Source organism: Scyliorhinus canicula, chromosome 15, assembly GCF_902713615.1.
Source record: "Scyliorhinus canicula chromosome 15, sScyCan1.1, whole genome shotgun sequence".
In the NCBI taxonomy this organism is placed as follows: Eukaryota; Metazoa; Chordata; class Chondrichthyes; order Carcharhiniformes; family Scyliorhinidae; genus Scyliorhinus; species Scyliorhinus canicula.
Window position 1 is genome coordinate 94610155 of NC_052160.1, and position 19345 is coordinate 94629499.

The 19345-nt window shown below is 50.0% G+C and overlaps 1 long non-coding RNA gene across 1 annotated transcript; it reads right to left on the reverse strand.

Annotated features, from left to right (window-relative positions):
• Positions 1-444: 444 nt before the first annotated feature.
• On the reverse strand, positions 445-14278 carry LOC119978403. The gene is made up of 3 exons (XR_005463439.1): positions 14147-14278; positions 4033-4208; positions 445-1590 (listed from the first exon to the last, which is right to left on the reverse strand). It is a non-coding gene; the product is annotated as an uncharacterized LOC119978403 (long non-coding RNA).
• Between the last annotated feature and the right edge of the window lie 5067 nt (positions 14279-19345).

A 19345-nucleotide genomic window follows, 5' to 3' on the forward strand; every position in this document is an offset into this window, starting at 1 on the left:
TTCCACAAGAGTTGTTCAGTGTTAGTTGTTTGTTAGTTAATTTATCCTACTTATCTTACATGCAGTTTGTGTTACAATAAATTATTTTAAACTACATGTTCTGTAGTACATCATTCACTTCGACCAGTCTACAGGACATGGCAGCCAACTGAGATTTTCCAGTCAGCTACTTTTGATGCCTGAAGGCAAGCATCTGGTGCATGGAGCGAAGGGAGACACTGGTGTTGTGGTATTGTCTCTGGACTAATAATACAGATACCCAGGGTAATGCTTGGGGACCTGGTTTCAATTCCTACCATGTTAGATGGTGAAATATAAATTCAATAAAAATCTGGAATTACAAGTGTAATGATGACCACAAAACCATTGTCAATTGTCAAAAGCCCATCTGGTTCATTTATGTCCCTTAGGGAAGGAAATCTGCTGTCCCTACCTGGTCTGGCCTACATATGACTCCAGATCCACAGCAATGTGGTTGACTGTTAAATGCCCTCAGGGATGGGCAATAAATGCTTGCCAGCCAGCGACGGCCTTATCCCATGAACGAATAAAAAAAAAATTCCAGGCAAGCCCAGAGGATATTCCTACCTGCCTGGGTGCAGGTGTAGTGGCGCCACCCTGTAGAGGGATCTCTGCTCCCTCATAACACCCATAATATTGGAGACTGGCAGGTTCACCAATTTTTACTTACAGGTTTAAGAAAGCTGGAGGGCCTCAGTATGTTGAAGTGCCCTCTGCTGTTACATTATCGCCTGCTGCTCCTCACAAGCTGGAATGTTCCTGATTGGCCCTCTAGCTCTGAGAGCCCACCCAGTACTCTTAATTGAACAGTCAACCTCTCTGCATGCCAATTAAGGGATGCCCCCATGAAAATTCCAATGAGTGACTGTTTCCTCTTGGGGACAGTTTCGGCATCAGAAACAGTCCCGACTTCTGTTTCTTCCCCGGGAGGGAAATTGCAGCCCACTGTAGGTTAGAATATTTCCAAGGAGCTCTCTTCTCATGGATGTCTGGAGTTTGAGCGTTGCTGCATTTCCAAACATCTTTTGTTTGGGATGTCACTCATGAGTCCACAATGCTGCTTATGTTTAGCGATTGAAATCAATACAGTGCTGGAACCCTGGCTAACGTTTGAACTCAATTTCTCAGATCAATTCTGCCATCCCCAGCTTTCCTGAATGAAGACAGATAACTCAGCAAAGGTTGATGATCAAAGTTGGTTTCTTATGTCCTAGAGTATAACCACACTGGTCAGTGCCTCAACCCAGCCGACCCCAGCATGAGCCATGTCTTCAGAGAGGGATGCATCTCACAGACTCTCTCTTTCTTCCACCTCCAATCCATTCAGATTTTACCCAAATATTGCCATCCGGTTTGACTCGGTTTAATATCTAAGATACTGAATGGTGTCCACATAATTTGCTTTTCCACTTTAAAATGGTTCAAGGTTGAATGGCCAAAATTTTGCTGAAGTGAGCCCTGTCCATTTGACTTGTTTGTGCAGCTTTAGCTTTTAAAACTTTTCTCCCACAACGTTGCGAGAAGGGCAAGCTGATAACAGTAGAGTGGGGACCATAGAGCAGAGGGAACCTTGATGAACAATGGGACAAAAAGTGCATTTCCTTGAACCAATGAACTAAAAGGGTTGATAAATAAACAAGGGAGATAGGAAGGAGGGTGAGCTAGACTAAATACAGAAAGGGAAATTAACAGAAAGAAAGAAATATTAAATTATGGGAGTGAAAGAGAAAGAAAGGAAAACTTTTTAAAATTTAACATTTGATTTTTTTTACATCTCCAACAACAATTGAAAACTTGTGGGAAAGGGACTTTACACTATTAATTGTTTACTTTTTGTGCACAGAGGTTCATGGGAAGTCATTGACAATTTTCACCCTGTTAAAATGCTACTTAACATTTTTTGTCTAGTTTAATAGGTAACTAACGTGCAAATACAGCAACCTCATGAAAATAAGGGGGAGGTCTTGGCGAGATGCTGTTTTCGCTGATAGTGGCATGATGCAAATCATCCTGAGCTCACAGGGTGTTGCCTCCTTGTCACAGGTTTCTGGTGATTGTTGCATTAATGATGGAAATGTGTCATTCACACATCATCACATTTTCAGCAAACCCTGGGTGTATACCATGTGCTGTATTGTGACATTGCCTCAAGTGGAAATGTAATTTCCACAGTAGCTCAGTGCATGTTCAGGGTGATACGGAGGATGGCTCACATTCCGTCTAAATTGAAAACATCACAAAGTGCTAGAGTTTCTTTATTTACCACGGTTCTGTGGCTCATCCCAAATTATGCAAGGTTAAGATCACCTCACACACCCTCCTCCCCCCCCCCCCCCCCCCCCCCCCCCCGCACCCCATCTGAAAACCTCATGTTTTGCAAAGAAAGTCAATCTGCGAGTCTGGGTATGTTGAACTCAGGCTAAAATACAATAATACTTTCAGCGGCTTTGATCCTGAGCGCAACATGGCGTCTGAAAATATTAGTTACGAGATATGAGATGGAACAGTTCATTCTTTCTTCCTTCCTTTTTCTCTGCTCCTCTCAGGGTACAGACTCTTGCTGAGTTTGGGGAAGTGGTAATTGTATATTTTATATCTCAGAGATATGTAGAGATGATACTAGTTTTGATATGTGTAGGGACATTATCAACATTAGTTTTTGTTTAAATCTACTTCATGCTTGCAGCTCTTTGCTTGCAGCAACTTCGATAGTCTTTTTTCTCTTTTACCCGAGTCCACACACTGGCTTAATTAAAGGGCGGTATTCTCCGCTCCCGGGACTAAGTGACCGCACCATCGTGGATGGCATCGTGTTTCACGACGGCGCGAACAGGTCCCGGGCATGACCTATTCTGGCCCCCAGCACGGCGCTGGAGTGGTTCACGGCCATTTGGCGCCGCGCCAACCCGCACATGCGCAGTTGGGCTGCGCCATCGTGCACATGCGTGGGAAACTTCGTACACGCGCCGGTGTTCTGAGGCCGGCCGCTGAAGGAGGTAGGCCTGGGGGGAGAGAGATCGGCCCGCCGATCGGTGGGCCCCGATCACGGGCCAGACCCCATCGGAGCCCCCCCCCCCCCCGGTGAAGGAGCCCCCCTCCCCCAACCCCACAGGCCGTTCCCCCCCCCCAGCATTCCCGCACAGTTCCTGCCGGCAGCGACCAGGGGTGGACAGCGCCAGCGGGAACCTGTCGTGTCGGAGCGGCTGCTCGGCCTATCCGGGCCAGAGAATTGACGCTCGCCGTTTGCGGCGATTCTCTGAGCGGCCCGGCACGATTGCGTGGCACTGGTTTCGGGGTGGTGGGACAATCGCGTGCGGGGGTCGGGGCGGCATAGCGCGATTCGCGCGCTGCCCCGCCGATTCTCCCACCCGGCGTGGGGGGGGGGGGGGGGAGACTACCGCCCATAATCTTTATTGTCACAAGTAGGCTTACATTAACACTGCAATTAAGTTATTGTGAAAGCCCCTAGTCGCCACATTTCAGCGCCTGTTCAGGTACACAGAGGGAGAATTCGGAATGTCCAGATTACCTATCAGCACGTCTTTCGGGACTTGTGGGAGGAAACCAAAGCACCCGGAGGAAACCCATGCAGACAGGGGGAGAACGTGCAAACTCCGCACAGATAGTGACCCAAGCCGGGAATCGAACCTGGGACCCTGGAGCTGTGAAGCAACAGTGCTACCCACTGTGCTATTGTGCTGCCCTAAGTTGATGCAGGAAACCCCCCTCCTTGATGAACACAGGACCACCTCCAATGGAAACAGGAACCCACCATAACCTCCCTAACGGCAGCTCCCCTCCCCGGCTGTGCTTCCTGGCACTGCCCTCTAGCATTGCCCGGGTACTGCAGCGCTATAGTAGCTAGGCCAGAAGCCCAAGCTAAGTCCAACTCAAGACTTCATGGTAATGGAAGGTGTGTTCATAACGTGGTTAAACAGTTTAATTATCAGCCTCTTCCCCGGCTACCTAAGCTTTTGTTGTACTTATAAATGATTATGCAAATTATCTTACCCTTGAAAGTTGTGTTATTACCACATTGTCACTGGTAAGATTTGCATCTGCTCTGAACTGGTGTGCCATCACCTCGTTAGGGTTTCACATGCTCCATTTTTAGCTCACTGGTTAATGGGCTCACATTAAGTTCCAGCCTGCTCTAGTGTTCTTTTCTAATACGTACAGTTGTTAATCTGTTTTAAATAAACAGCCGAGAGACTCAATTAAAAGTAACACAGACAGAAATAGCGCACAGAGGAAATAGAAGCCTTTAGAAAACTCAAAAGAGGAACATAAAAATAAAACTTCAATTTTGATGTAAGGGTAGACTGCTTGTCAATGTACCACAAAGGGCATTGTAACTAATAGTCACTCCATTCTCATCTGTTCTCCACACACCTGCAAACTATCCAGTGGAATTTACGGGGGGAACCCTGGCTGACTGTTCCTGCCCAGGGACATTGCAGTAGTTTTTTTCTGTCTCAACTACTGCCAGCTGTGCAATTGTACCTCAAGCCCCAGAAATTCAAAGGGTGGAGAAATAATGAGAAGTGATCAGTCAGGACTGACAAAGTTGAAATAAGCTTGAGAATGTCAAGCTTTTGCAGAATTCAACGTCTGATGCTTGGCCATTTTTGAAATTAGGCCTGCTGCCCACTCCGATGCAGAACGGGTCGCCGTGATTTTGAAGCTGTGGCCTCATATGAATTTTGTAGTCAAACTGCAGACGCCAAACAAGAGTCATCTCACCACCCTTCGGCCTCAGGCACGTTGCTGGGACTAGACTGCTAGTGGGGGACTATGGGGTAGATTGTTCAGAGGCAGTGGGGTTAGGAAACAAAATGCCTTTCTGGCATCATTTTTTAAAAAGTCAAATGTTACCATTTTTCTGGCCGTTCTCTGATATACAGCTCCGCCCTGGTGTCCCTTAAAATTGCAACCGTGGTCCTAATTAATAATTACACAATAAGTATTGGGGCCGGTGTTGTTGAGGATGCTCAATGAGGCAAGGGAAAGAGGGGTGTTGCAGGCAACAATTTGGGTCCTACAGGCCGATCTCCCTGTTGAATGTAGACGCCAAGTTGCTGGCCAAAATCTTGTCCTCCAAGATCGAGGATTGTGTTCCGGACATTATTGGGGAGGACCAGACGAGGTTTGTTAAGGGCAGGCAGTTGGTGGCCAATGTAAGAAGGCTGTTAAATGATGGTAGGGAGGCAAGGTAGGGAGGTGGAGGTAGTGATCGCAATGGATGCAGAAAAGGCTTTTGATCAGGTAGAATGGGACTATCTGTGGGAGATATTGGGACGGTTCGGATTCAGGCGGGGCTTTATTGACTGGGTCAAGTTACTGTATCAGGCTCCTGTGGCAAGTGCATGGATGAATAGGACAACATCGGACTATTTTAGACTGCACCGGAGGACGAGGCAGGGATGCCCCCTCTCCCCACTGCTGTTTGTGCTGGCTAAAGAACTGTTGGCAATTGCTCAGAGCCTCGAGGGGCTGGAGAGGGCTGATCCGGGGGAGGGGGAGGGGGGTTGGAGCACAGGGTTTCACTCTTTGTGGATGACCTGCCTCTGTATGTTTCGGACCCAATAGAGGGGATGGAAGAGATCATGAGGACTCTAGGGGAATTTGGCCGGTCTTCGGGGTATAAGCTTAATGTGGGAAAGAGTGAGATGTTTGTGGTCCAGGCGGGGGTACAGGAAAGGCGTCTGATGATCAGGAAGTGGGTAGAGGCATCCAAGTGGCGAGGGAATGGGACCGGCTGCATAAATTGAATCTGGCCCGGCTGGTGGACCAAATGAAGGACGATTTTCGGAGATGGGACGCGCTTCCGTTGTCTCTGGCTGGGAGGGTGCAAACGGTGAAGGTGACTGTCCTCCCGAGTCTCCTATTTGTATTTCAGTGTCTCCCCATCTTTATTCCACGGTCCTATTTTAAGCGGGGCAACAGAGTGACCACTGGCTTCGTCTGGGGGGCAAGACCCTGTGAGTAAGGAAGGTAATGCTTGAGCGGAGTCGGGGAGAGGGTGGGCTGGCACTGCCATATTTTAGCAACTATCACTGGGTGGCTAATATAGCCATGATCAGGAAGTGGGTGGTGGGGGAGGGGTCGGCATGGGTGCGTATGGAAGCGGCTTCATGTAAGCGCACCAGTTTGGGTGATGAGGCAGTGACGAGGGAATTGAAAGGGTTTATGGGAGGAGTGGACCCGTGGAGGTTTGGTAGACCGCGGGCGAAGGAATTTTCGTTCTTCTCGCAAGTACATAGGGTGTACTCCCGGATCAACTACTTTGAGTACTCAGCAATTGTGGTTTCGGACCACGCGCCGCATTGGGTGGACTTGCTCGTGGATGGGGGGAGGGTGGGGGCAGTGCCCGCAGTAGAGGTTAGATGTGGGGTTATTAGCAGATGAGGAGGTTTGTGAGCTGGTGAGAGCTACTATTCAGGGGTATGTGGAGCTGAATGGTGCAGGTGAGTCTCGGCCACCTTGCTATGGGAGGCGTTGAAGGCAGTTGTCAGGGGGAAACTTTATATCGATACAGCCGCATAGGTACAAGATGGAGTGGGCTGAGATGGGAAGGCTGGTGAATAAGTTCCTGCAGTTTGATAGGAGGTATTCGGAGGCCCCGGAGTCTGGGCTACTGGAAGAGCGGTGGGAGTTTGGACTGGTGTCTATGGGTAAGGCAGTGGGGGAGCTGAGGAAGGCCAGGGGGGCAATCTGTGAATATGGGGAAAAGGAGAGTAGGATGTTGGCACACCAATTGAGGAAGCAGGAGGCGGCGAGGGAGATCAGAAAGGATAGGAGGGGAATTATGGTCTTAGACCCAGTGAGTGTGAATGGGGAATTTGACGACTTTTACAGCAGGCTATATGATTCGGAACCCCCAGCGGGAGTGGAGGGAATGAGACATTTTTTTAGACGGGTTGGAGTTTCCCAAGGTGAAGGAGGACCTGGTAGAAGGGCTGGGAGCGCCCATTGGATTGGTGGAGGTGATGGAGGGTATGAGGGCAATGAGGCAGGAAGGCCCCGCGCCCGGACGGCATCCTGGTAGAATTTTATAAAATGTTTTCGGGGGACCTGGGGTCCCTGCTGCTAACGGCATTAAATGAGGCAAAGGAGAAGGGGGAGCTACCCCTCACTTTGTCTCAGGCCTCGATTTCCTTAATTTTATAGAAGGATAAGGACCCGAAGCAGTGTGGATCCTACCGTCCAATTTCATTGCTGAACGTAGATGCCAAGTTATTGGCTAAGATCCTGGCCTACGGATTGAGGACTGTGTGCTGGGGGTGATAGGGGAAGACCAGACGGGATTTGTAAAAGGGAGGCATCAGTCGGCCAATATTAGGCATTTGTGAAACGTTATAATGATGCCTCCGGAGGGACAGAATGTGGAGCTAGCGGTCGCTATGGACGCGGAGAAGGCCTTTGATTGGGTAGAATGGGACTATTTGTTGGAGATACTGGGGCGGCTTGGGTTCTGGCAGGGGTTTCTGGATTGGGTCCGGTTGTTGTACGGACGAATCAGGTGAGTTTGGGGTATTTCTGGTTGCATCGTGGGACGAGGCAGGGATGCCCACTCTCCCCGTTGCTTTTTACCTTGGCGATAGAGCCATTGGCAATGGCGCTTAGAGCATCAAGCGGTTGGACAAGACTTGTGTGCAGGGCGGGGTGGAGCATAGGGTTGCGCTGTATGCGGACAATTTATTGCTTTATTTATCGAACACACTGGAGTTATTGGGGGCACCATGGGCATATTGGAGGAATTCGGCCAGTTCTCTGGGTATAAGTTAAACATGGGGAAGAGTGAGGTCTTCCTGATCCAGGTGACGGAGCAGGACAGGAGGTTGGGTGAGTTGCCGTTCAAGGTAGTGGGAGCGAGTTTCAGGTATTTGGGCATCCAGGTGGCGTGGGGGTGGGAGCAGCTACATAAATTGAATTTGCCACGACTGGTGGAGCAAATGAAGTGGGATTTTAAGTGGTGGGACGTGCTCCCACTGTCGTTGGCGGGGCGGGTGCAGTCGGTGAAGATGACGGTTCTCCCGGGGTTTTTATTCGTGTTCCACAATCTCCCGACTTTTATTCCAAAGGCTTTTTTTAGGAAGTTTAATGCACTGATCTCTGGGTTTGTGTGGGCGAGTAAAGCCCCACGAGTGAAGAAGGCGCTGCTAGAGTGGGGACGTGGAGGGGAAGGGGTGGGGGGAGGGGGGGGTGGTGTGCTGGCCTTGCCAAATTTGCGGAACTGGTACTCGGGCAGCAAATATAGTCACGGTAAGGAAGTGGGTAGTGGGGGAGGGGCCAGTATGGGAGTCGATGGAGGCAGCCTCTTGTAAGGAGGGGCACTGTTGACAGTGCCTCTGCCGTTCTCGCCGTCCCGTGGTGGTGGCTGCCCTGAGGGTATGGGGACAGTGGCAGCAGTACCTAAGGCTGGAGAGTGCCTCAGTTTGGGCACCGATCTGCGGGAATCATAGGTTCTCTCCGGGTGGGCTACACGTGGGGTTCTGGGGTGGTGGTGGGAGAGGATTGAGCGGTTTCAGGACATATTGGTTGGGGACAGGTTGTCGAGCTTGGAGGGGCTGGTAGAGAAATATGAGCTGCCTAGCGGGTGTGGGTTCTGTATTTGCAGGTGAAGGATTATGTTGGGAAGCAGGTATCGTCATTTCCCAACCTGTCGTTCCCAGGGTTGGAGGGCAAGGTGGTTACGAAAACAGGGGGAGGTGAGTGTCAGAGATCTACAAAGAACTAAGAACAAAGAACAAAGAAAAGTACAGCACAGGAACAGGCCCTTCAGCCCTCCAAGCCTGTGCTGACCATGCTGCCCGACTAAACTACAATCTTCTACACTTCCTGAGTCCGTATCCCTCTATTCCCATCCTATTCATGTATTTATCAAGATGCCCCTTAAATGTCACTATCGTCCCTGCTTCCACCACCTCCTCCGGCAGTGAGTTCCAGGCACCCACTACCCTCTGTGCAAAAAACTTGCCTCGTACATCTACTCTAAACCTTGCCCCTCGCACCTTAAACCTATGCCCCCTAGTAATTGACCCCTCTCCCCTGGGGAAAAGCCTCTGACGATCCACTCTGTCCTTGCCCCTCATAATTTTGTAGACCTCAATCAGGTTGCCCCTCAACCTCCGTCGTTCCAGTGAGAACAAACCGAGTTTATTCAACCGCTCATCATAGCTAATGCCCTCCATACCAGGCAACATCCTAGTAAATCTCTTCTGCACCCTCTCTAAATCCTCCACATCTTTCTGGTAGTTTGGCGACCAGAATTGAACACTATACTCCATGTGTGGCCTAACTAAGTTTCTATACAGCTGCAACATGACTTGCCAATTCTTATACTCAATGCCCCGGCCACTGAAGGCAAGCATGCCGTATGCCTTCTTGCCTACCTTCTCCACCTGTGTTGTCCCTATCAGTGACCTGTGTATACCTAGATCTCTCTGACTTTCAATACTCTTTAGAGTTCTACCATTCACTGTATGTTCCCTACCTGCATTAGACCTTCCAAAATGCATGACCTCACATTTGTCCGGATTAAACTCCATCTGCCATCTCTCCGCCCAAGTCTCCAAAGAGGGTGCACCAATAAAAGTGCAAGTGGGAGGAAGAGCTGGGGGGTGGGGGTGCGGGGGGGGGGGGGGGGGGGGGGAAGATGGAGGCTGGGCTGTGAGGGTAGGCTTTGAGGAGAGTGAACGCATCCTCTTCGTGTGCGTGGCTTAGTCTTATTCAATTCAAGGTAGTTCACAGGGCACATATGACGGTGGCCAGGATGAGTAGTTTTTTTGAGGGGGTCGAAGATAGGTGTGGCCGGTGCGCGGATGCGCCTGAAAATCATGTCCCCATGTTTTGGGCCCATCCAAAGCCGAAGGGATTCTGGCAGGGTTTTGGTGACATGATGTCTGATGCGACCATCAATTAATTCAGAGACACGAGTTAAAGTAAACTGTGGCTTTAATCAGCTTACAACTGAGCCTGTCTGCGACTATACTGAACTGAGGACGGACTCGTAGGACCGCAGCACTTATACTTCCTGCTGGGGGCGGAGCCCTGTACATGCTCCTCATCTCCCCCTGTGGGCAGAGCCGCGCAACGGCTTACAGATGGAGCCCACAGGGACACAGTAATGTACAGTGTGAATTTATAGTAGTTACACATTCACCACAATGTCTTAGGTGTTGAGGGTGAAGGTGGTGTCAAGTCCAGAAGTGGCAATCTTTGGAGTGTCGGATGACCCAGGAATCCAGGGGGAGAGGAAGGCTGATGTTCTGGCCTTTGTCTCCCTCGTGGTCTGGAGATGGATCTTGCTGGAATGGAGGGACTCGGGGTCGCTGCAACTGGGGGTGTGGATGAGCGACCTTGCGGAATTCCTCAGGTTGGAAAAGATCATGTTCGCCTTGAGAGGCACTGTGGAGGAGTTTGCACGGAGATCGAAACCGTTTATCGACTACTTCCAAGAATAGTTAAGAAGTCAGTGGGTTCTCCCGCCGGAGCTGAACTGCAACCAGTTTACGATCCCCCTGGGATGCAATTTAGTGTTCCACGCAATGCAAATTAATGCATGGCATGGAATACGAGGAATTCCTGGGGAATTCCACTATCGGCCGTCACCTTGAGCGGGCGGCCCGATAGCGAGGTCCCACGGCTGGTCACGCACCTTACACTGCAAATCAGCCCTGAACCCCCCCCCCCCCCACCTCCGCCACACCCAACACCCCACCCACAGGTTTCCAGGCTTCACCCCCATCCATCCCCTGTACAGGGGTGTCCCGATCTACCACCCCCGACCTCTACCGGACCCCTGCAATAGGGAGACCCGTCTAAGGGACCCCAGCCCTAGGGGTACCTCCCCCTCCATATTGACCCCAGTAACAGGGGGAATCCCACAGGGACCCCTGTAACAGGCAGACCCCCCACCCCCCCCACAAGATCTCCTGTAATAGCGGTCTACCCCAGGTTGGGGGGGGGGGGACGCTATTACAGGGGTCCCTGTGGTTGGGTGTGGGGGGAGGGTGTGTCTAGATAGAGGAGGAGTGGCAGATAGTGCATTGTTGTGGGTGGGGGGGGGGGGGGTGTGACACTCAGATGTGCTCTGATGGCATCTGCCAGTGTGGCCCTCAGCCCACCACGCCAGGGCCACGCTGGTAGAGACCACAAGTGATCCGCACCAACAGATCCGCGGCTGTGGGGACTGGAGAATCACGGAACGCCGGAGCATAGGATGCCAGGCCCGCATAATGGATGTAAATGAAATGAAATGAAAATGAAAACCGCTTATTGTCACGAGTAGGCTTCAATGAAGTTACTGTGAAAAGCCCCTAGTCACCACATTCCGGCGCCTGTTCGGGGAGGCTGGTACGGGAATCGAACCGTGCTACTGGCCTGCCTTGGTCTGCTTTAAAAGCCAGCAATTTAGCCCAGTGTGCTAAACCAGCCCCCTGATCATTAAGACTCATTTGCATTTATTTCCATTCTCCCGCTGTCAGTGCAGGTGGGCCACCCTGAGGAAGGAGCAGTGCTCCGAAAGCTAGTATTTGAAACAAACCTGTTGGACTTTAACCTGGTGTTGTAAGACTTCTTACTGTGCAGGTCGGAGCATCGCGATTAGTTCAGCGCCTAGCGTCAATCCCGATTTTGCCTTGACGCCCGATTCTTCCATCAAGGAACGCGATCCAGGCATCCCAGGACAGAGAATCCTGCCCTACATCTGTGCACAGTATTGACCTCCTTACCTCAGGAAGAATGCACTTGCTTTACTGGGTTTGCAATGAAATTTCACTGGATAGGGCGGCACGTGGCGCAGTGATTAGCACTGGGACTGCAGTGCTGAGGACCCGGGTTCGAATCCAGCCCTAGGTCACTGTCCGTGTGGAGTTTGCACATTCTCCCCCATGTCTGCCTGGGTTTCACTCCCACAACCTAAAAAGATGTGCAGGTTAGGTGGACCACGCTAAATTGCCCCTTAATTGGAAAAAAAAACATTGGGTACTCTGAATTTAAAAAAAAGAAATTTCACCGAATTAGTTCCTCGGATGAAAAGGTTGTTCAGTGAGGAAGGATAGAGTATGGTTGGTTTATACTCTCTGGAGTTTAGAAGAATGAGAGGTGACCTCACAGAATCACAGAATCCCTACAGTGCAGAAGAAGGCCATTTGGCCCATCGAGTCTGTACTGACTCTCCAAAAGAGCACCCCACCCAGGCCTGCCCCATCCTTGTAACTCCACCCAACCTGCACATCGTTGGACACTAAGAGCCAATTTAGCATGGCCAATCCACCTATACTTCACATTTTTGGATAGTGGGAGGACACTGGAGCACCCTGAGGAAACCCGCGCAGACACGGGGAGAATGCGCAGACTCCGCACAGACAGTCAACCGAGGCTGGAATCGAACCCGCGTCCCTGGAATGTATACCATTCTTGTTAGGTTGAGAGGGTTAATGCTGGGCCCCCTGGCTGGGCAATCTAGAACTAAGCCTCATACTCTCAGGAAAAGAAGCTGGCATTCAGGTTTGACATGGGGAGAAATTTCTTCTCTCAGAGAATTGTGAATTTTTGGAATTCTCTGCCCCATGAGGACCAGAGGAGAAATCTTTTTATCCAGAAAATGGTTAAAATGTGGAACTAGAGTGCAACAGAGGTGGATAGGAGAGATGCATTTAAGGGGAACTTTACAAAGTACATATGTGAGAACGCCGTATGAGGCATGTTGAAGTGGTGAAATGAAGAGCGATGGGAGAAGGTTTGCATGGAGTACAAATAAAGGAATGGGCACTTGGGCCGAATGGGCAGCTGTAGATTCTCTTTCTTAGTACATTCAAGACTAAAACCAGTAGATCTGTGGGTTATAAGGGATTCAAAGTACGTGGGGTTGGTGTGGGAAGATGAAGGTGATAGAGAAATTCAACCACAAGTGGAGCAAACTCAATGGACTGTTTGAACAATCCGCCCCTCTTTCATATGTTCTGTAACATACTCAGCATGCAGTCCAAATCGAGCATGGTGCCCATCCTCGTCTCAGTTTAAAAAAAAGTAAATTTAGAGCACCCAATTCATTTTTTCCAATTAAGTAGCAATTTAGCGTGGCCAATCCACCTACCCTGCACACCTTTGGGTTGCAAACACGGGGAGAATATGCAAACTCCACACAGACGGTGACCCAGAGCCGGGATGGAACCTGGGACCTCGGCGCCATGAGGCAGCAATGCTAACCACTGCACCACCGTCTCAGTTTACCATTTTATTTTATCCTGGATGGGTGCAGCAGAAAGACCCCTCGTCAACTTAATGCTACACCAAGCCAGGGCCATGAAGACTCTCTTGTTGAAATCAGGTTAGTCAATAAGTCAACTGAAGACTCCACTGATCTGTAAGATCTGTGATGGTGGCCTTGTCTTACCTCTGAAATATTACCCACCTCTGTCCCTGCTGCAGCTCACTTGCTGCTGGAGCCCTCAACCAGGCCCGATTCTTCCCATCTCTCCTGGTTGGCCTTTCACTTTGGTAAACCTGAGCTCATCCAAAAGTCTCCACCAATTCACCCAGTCCCACGTGTTCATATTGGCTTCTTGTCCTCAATTTAAATTTTGCGGGCAGCACGGTGGCACAGTGGTTAGCATTGCTGCCTCTCGGCGCCGAGGTCCCATGTTCGAATCCCAGCCCTGGGTCACTGTCCGTGTGGAGTTTGCACATTCTCCCCGTGTCTGCGTGGGTTTCACCCCCACAACCCAAAGATGTGCAGGATAGGTAGATTGGCCACTCTAAATTGCCTCTTAATTGGAAAAAATTATTGGGTACTCTAAATGTATTTATTTTTTTTAAATTTTGATTTTGCGACCCTCACGCTTCAATCCCCCCTTGGCCTCGTTCCTCCCAACTTCTGTGACCTTCTCTAGCCCTACAACTCTTTGAGATCTCTGCACTCCTGCCCTGGTGTACACCCTATTTTTATTCGCTCGGCCATTGACAACGATGCCTTCTCTGATTCGATAGCTCTCTCTCTCTTCCCTTTATGCTCCTGCTTTAAATCTACATCTTTGACGAAGCTTCTGGTCACCTGCCCTTTGGTTTGATAGCACTGCTGTGAAATTGCTTGTCACATTTTCCAATGTGTGTGGCTCACCTTCTCATTAGGCACGGCATCAATCGCTCAATGATTCAAGCAACTAATTCATCACCCTTTGAAATATTCCACACGGGAAGTGTTCCAACGGCCGAACAATGTGTGATGCTTGCTTGCTTCATTGCTTGAGCAGCTCGGCAGATAGATTAGGGGGATATCTTACTGTTAAATAGGCAAACTAATTGCTTTGGCTTAAATATGGTCACCGTGGCAACTTTAATACCCGCTGTGAAGGAGTAAAGTGTACGAAGCCCATTAGCAGCTTATTAGATTGAAGATATTTCATTTTACAGTCTGGTAAATAGAAACATTTGAGAGGTCTCACTGTGCACTGGTCTCATTAGTCACCTTGCCTTTTGATTGGTTTTAGTTATTGACTGCAAATCCCATCTGTTGCTTGAATCCAGCTGCCCAAATGTTTTTGTAACTCATTGCTCATGTTTCTTGTTGCATTGCGAGATTTAAATATTTGTTGATTGGAGTGATAAAGATGTGTTCCTGTTCTTGTACCCTATTCTTTCTCTGATGGCCCCAGTGTTTGACTGCAACATGGTTCTCCTTGTGCTCCCCATCCCGGTCTGGCGTGATCCACCCCCGTCACCTAATACCCTCTCATCCCCGCACCCCCTTCACCCCCACCATTTCCCCTCAGCTCCTCCTGCTCTCTGATTGTCTGAACCACTTACGATTGAAACTTACCTTCTCCTTTCAAATTGTCCCTTTAAACATCTCCTCTCATGCCGTAAAAAGGGGACTGTAGTAATCCACGGGAGGCAGGAGTTCCGTCACCACACCAATATTTATTTACAATAACGATATTACAGGAGCAGCTACAAACAGTCAACTTAAGACTGGCTCACAAAGCCTACACAGGTGCTTATATGGGCCCCCTCAATGAGCTATCATTGAGGGAGCTCATACTCCAATTGGCCAACCAATAAAGCCAATTGGAGTTCATTACACCCCTCCCCCCCAAGGTCCGAGGAATTCCTGCCAGCTGGCATTCCTCTGAGCTTCTTCCTGATCCTCATGTCTGGGTCTGTCACCTCTGTGTCGTCCGCCGGGTCGTTCTCCGAAGTGGGCGGGGTGTACCTTATAGGTGCCCGTCTTTTCCTTGACGACATCCTTGGAAGTTGTTCTTCCTCCTCCTCGGGGAGAGGTGTCGCAGCGGCCTCGTCGAATGTGTCCATCTCCGACTCGGACGACTGGATGACGGGGTCTGGAGAAATTGCTCGGGGCTGGGGTGTGGGTATCCTTTCCGTCTGGGCTATCCCAGCTCGAGGCGGTCCTGCTTCTAATGCCTCCAGGTGTGGTTCCGCTGCCCTTATTTGGTCTAGGTGTTTCTTCAGCACCTTACCTCCTATTGAAATCTCATAGGACATGGGCCCTGTTTGGGACTCTACCATGCCTTTGACCCACGTTGGTCCATTCCCATAATTCTTGACCCAAACCGGATCCCCCACCTGGAAATGTCTCTGCTGCTGACTATTATCATGCCCCCTGCGTTGGGCCTTCTGTTGTTTCTCCACTTTCCCCGTTAAATTTGGGAAAAGGAGACTCAGCCTCGTTCGCAGCCGCCATCCCATTAAGAGTTCAGCTGGCGGTATGCCCGTTGTGGAATGCGGTGTAGTCCTGTAATCAAACAGCCAGCGGGAGAGCTTTGTATCCATTGACGCTGCCGGCTGCTTCTTGAGTCCCGCTTTAAGTGTCTGAACCGCTCCCTCTGCCAGGCCGTTGGTCGCTGGATGATAAGGGGCCGTTTTGATGTGACGGACTCCGTTTTCCTTCAGGAATTTTCCAAATGCCCCACTTGTGAATGCTCTTCCGTTGTCTGAGACCAATACCTCCGGAAGTCCATGTGTTGCAAACGAGGCTCTGAGCTTTTCAATTGTCGATGCTGTGCTTGCCGCGTTTACCCGGTGGACGTCCAACCATTTGGAGTGGGCGACCACTATCACCAAAATCATTGAGCCCATGAAAGGGCCGGCGTGGCCAATATGCAGGCGGGTCCACGGTCTGCCTGGCCATTCCCACGGGTGCAATGGCGCCGCTGGTGGCACTCTTTGCCCCTGTTGGCACTTCTGGCACCGACGTACCAAGGCTGCTATGCCTGTGTCCAAACCTGGCCACCAAACATAGCTTCGAGACACCCTGGGTGTCCGTGATGTAACAGTTAAGATTGCCTGACGGCCCTGAGCTGGGACTATTACCCGGGCTCCCCATAATAGGATACCGTCTTCTACGGTTATTTTGTCCCTTCTGCTCCAGTATGGGTGCATCTGGGGCTCCACTGGTCTTTCCAGTTCCCCTGTTAGCAGTAAATGCTTCATCTTGGCTAAAACTGGGTCTTTTTGCGTCCACAACCGAATATGTTGTGCGTCTACTAGTAGGGTGTCCAAAAAATTTAGAGTCATTACTGTCTCCTCTACTTTTGGTATTTGCGGCGGAGTGTCCGGGAGGGGAAGTCTGCTCAAAGCATCTGCATTTGCTACTCGCGTTCCCGGTCTGTGCTCCAGAACGTATCTATACGCCGCCAGAAGCAACGCCCAGTGTTGGATTCTAGCTGATGCAATTGGGGGTATTGACTTGTCTTCTTTTAATAACCCTAATAACGGCTTATGGTCCGTCACTATGGTGAATTTCCGCCCGTACAGATACTGAGGAAATTTTTTTACTGCGAATATCACCACCAGTCCTTCCTTCTCGATTTGGGCGCACTTCCTCTCAGCCATCGCCAAGGTCCTTGAAGCATAGGCTATTGGCCGTTCTTCCCCATTCCTTCCTCTATGGGCTAAGACGGCTCCTACCCCGTAGGGGGATGCATCACAAGTGACCACCAACTCCTTCCTTGGGTCATAATGCTCTAGGACATTTTCGGATAACAGCTGTTCCTTAATGTCCCTAAATGCTCGGTTTTGGCGGGTGGACCATTTCCATTCTTGCCCCTTTTTTAGTAGCTGGTGGAGGGGTTCTAGGATGGACGCCCTATTTTCAATAAATTTTCCATAATAGGTTACCAACCCTAGAAATGATCGTAACTCCAGGACCGCGGTGGGAGCTGAGGCTTCTTTTATTGCCCTTACTCTGTCTTCTAATGGGTGTAAGCCTGACTAGCCTACTTTATATCCCAGGTACGTCACTTGTGGGGCCAGAAAAACAAATTTTTCCCTTTTTAGCCGTACTCCTGCCTTTGCGAAATGCCAGAGCACTTCCTCCAGGTTCCTTAAGTGTTCCCTGTTTGTCCTACCCGCGATTAAGACATCGTCCAAATAAATCGGCACCTGCGGTAGTCCCTGCAGAATATTTTCCATCGTACGCTGGAATATAGCGCAGGCTGATGACACTCCGAAAGGTAGCTTAGTATAATGAAAAAGGCCCTTCAGGGTGTTGATTTAGCGAACTTCTGGGAGTCTGGGAGTCCTTGTCCAGTTTTAACTGCAGGTCCAGTTTCGTGAACAAAAGCCCACCTACTAATTTGGCATATAGGTTGTCTATTTTCGGGATTGGGTATTTGTCCAGCAGTGCGCATTTGTTTATCGTCTGTTTGAAATCTCCACAGAGACGTATCGAGCCGTCTGGCTTCAAAATTGGTACTACCGGCGCTGCCCATTCTGAGAACTGTACTGGTCTGATAATGCCGTCGCGCCATAACCTTTCTATTTCGTCATCTACTTTCTTCCTCAATGCAAAAGGTACCGGCCTGGCCTTACAAAATTTCGGAAGGACTTCTGGGTCTACTGCAAAGTTGCTTTGGTGCCTATGATTTCCCCCAAACCTTCCTGGAAGACCTCCGGGCATTTTTGGAGTACTCCACTCAATTGCCCGCTTCCACTCTGGAAAATTTTCATCCAATCTAATTTTAGGTCTTTCAGCCAGTTTCGTCCAATTAAGCTCGGTCCGGAGCCCTCTACTATCGTCAACGGTAATCTGAGCAATTGTTTCTCATACTCCACGGGTACATGTGTCGTGACATGAGAACTTCCAGGGGTTCCCCCGTGTAGGTTTTAAGTTTCGTCGATGTTTTTGTTAGGGTTAGTGGCTGGAGTCCATCTTTGATTTTTCTAAATGCTGCCACTCCCATTACTGATACGGCCGCACCCGTGTCTATTTCCATTATTGTCGGCCGCCCGTTCACCCGTGGGGTAATCTTAACGGGTTCTGCTTTCTTAGTTGCAATATTATATAATTGTTCCGCTTCGGAGGAGGATGGGGCATCTAGGTTGTGTACTTCCCTGCATCCCCACCTGCTATTCCTCTTTTGCCACCTCCTTCTAGGGTTTCTGTCGCTGTTACCCCACTTTGTCTGGTGCCAGAAACGGTCCTCCTCTGTTGGGGGAGCCTCAGCCGGTACTTCCCTCTGTCTCAAGTTAGTCCTGGCAGACTTGGGGGCAATTCTGGGGTTTTCCTTTTTCCCTCTATTCCTCAGGTTTTTCCTGAGAGCAGCTATATGGTAGCAGGACCCGCTGTGGTAGACCCTCTCACAGGTATCTACCTCCATTGGCGTGCCCAGTAGTTCCTGCGCCCCACTTGCTGCCTTTTCTAGGGACAGTGCAAGCTGTAACGCCTGCCTGCAGTCTAGCTCCGTTTCCACCAATAGGCGTTTCTGTATTGTGAGGTTGTTTAGACCACACAACTAACCGGTCCCGAAGCATTTCATTTAGCGTCGGGCCGAACTCACATTTTTCCGCCAGCCTTCTCAGGCGGGTCAAGAAATTTGTGACTGACTCCCTGTCTTCCCGCTTTGCTGTGTAGAATCTGTATGCAAAATGAGGGGTGGTTTTGGGTCGTAATGCTCTTTCACCAATTCCGTTACTTCTTGGAAAGATTTTGTGTCCGGCGCATCGGGATAAGTCAGACTACGTATAATGGCGAAAGCTGAGGGTCTGCACGCCGACAGCAGGATAAGCCGTCTCCTTTCGTCCGTCAGTATACCATTTGCCCGGAATAAGTAACACATTCTCTCCACATACTGGGACCAGTCCTCAATAGCCGGGTCGAATGCCTCTAACCTCCCAAAAAACGGCATTTTTAAAATGGCAAGGATTACCCTCCGATTGCGGCAGCTGGTCTCCGCAAAATTTTTAGTTTACCTCGTCGCCACTGTAGTAATCCACGGGAGGCAGGAGTTACGTCACCACACCAATATTTATTTACAATAACGATATTACAGGAGCAGCTACAAACAGTGCTGCTAGCAGT